We start from the raw sequence: 1,609 nt of genomic DNA on the forward strand, positions 1-1,609 counted from the left end.
TGTGATTTGCCTTAGGCTGATATAGGGAGTCTCAATAAACTCTATATCAAAGGTAATTCTTTTTGCCACTTAAGATAATAATCTACGAATCACCCTCCTCCAGGATGTTTCGTCGTGGTATCATGGAAATTCAACTCCTCGCTATGTTGACAATCAATTACCACCTTCTTAAGCGTGAAATTGTTGTCTACCTAGTGAACCTTCGTCATTCGTCTCTTTCCACCCCTCTTGATGTGTAACTCGTGTCTCAATCCGAGAGATGGTCCTATGTCTCATTCCGTGAGTTGTTCGATCTTCGAGAAGATCGACCCTTCTAGAGTCTCCTTCCCTCCAGGTCATGTTGGCAGGATTTCTCAGAGCAAGACGACAAGGCAAAGATGGTGTTCAAATCAACGTTCATTTGAAGTGCACCCTGGATCGTGAAGATTGTACTAGTTTCCGTTTCCCCTTCATCCTACCCTACGCTTGAATCTCGAGACGAGATTCTTGTTTAGTGGGGGTGAGTTGTCACATCCCTAGCTTCTGGTAATGCTCTAGGCTAGCTCATGTGTGCATCATGTTTAAATTCTGAAACTTGAACTGAGGAATTTTGGAAGCCTCAAAACCCTAAATAAAAGAGGGGCAAAAACCCTAGAAATCTCATCCATTGCTCCAAAATGCTCTTCTTAAATGTTTGATAATTTTTGGTAAGGGTTCTGGTCCCAACCAAAATATTGAACATTTTTAAGGATTTATTTTTGGTACTTTGGATTTAATTCATTAGCTATTTGAATTTGAATTATATTCATATAATTAGAATATAATTTCAAATACCCCTGAAATATTTTATAAGCTTTTGGAAAAGTCCATCTAGCAATATAAAATATTCAGAGGAGTTTTTGGCATTGTTTGAATTATTTTAAAATTCAAAACAGTGGCAAAATAAATTAATAAAACAAAACAGGAGAAAAAAAAATAAAAAGAACAGAAGCCTACCTGGGCCACTTACCGCAGCCTACCTGGCGCCACCCACCGGCCCAGCTGGCCCAGCCCACCGCCGCCTCCCTCCCCTGTCGCCTTCCTCCTCTGCCAGGAGGACGGGCACGCGCCCGGCGCGCGCGGCCACGCGCCCCGGCCACCTCCTCCCTGCTTCGGCCACCTCCTGCCTCCCTGCTTGCCTCCACTACTCCCTGAAGACGCCACGTGGCCCCCACGAACTCTCTCACTCTCCCGTATCTCTACCTCCGTCCCTATCCCCCTCTGCTTTCTCTCTCTCACGATCGACCACGAGCAACCGAGAGCACCGACGAGCTCCACCGCGGCCAGTGTCCACCCCTCGCCCCAGCGATGCTTCCAGAGGAACCACCGCGCCTTCCTCTCCGTCTCCACCAACTCACGTGACGCCGGGAGCCCTGCATCGCCGCCCACGTCGCCGTTCTCCTCCTCGGCCACCGGAAATCGCCGCCGTTCGATTCGCCGCCGACAGGACGTCCCCGAGCCCACCTAGCGTCTCGTCCGACTCCCCGTGAGCTCCTCTTCTCTTCCCCTCACTTCCCGCACCTGATTTCGTCCCCTAGCTCCTTCTTCCACCACGGCCGAAGCTCGCCGCCGCCGTGCCTCGTCGCCGTCG

The sequence above is a fragment of the Triticum aestivum genome, chromosome 3B, assembly GCF_018294505.1.
Source record: "Triticum aestivum cultivar Chinese Spring chromosome 3B, IWGSC CS RefSeq v2.1, whole genome shotgun sequence".
In the NCBI taxonomy this organism is placed as follows: domain Eukaryota; kingdom Viridiplantae; phylum Streptophyta; class Magnoliopsida; order Poales; family Poaceae; genus Triticum; species Triticum aestivum.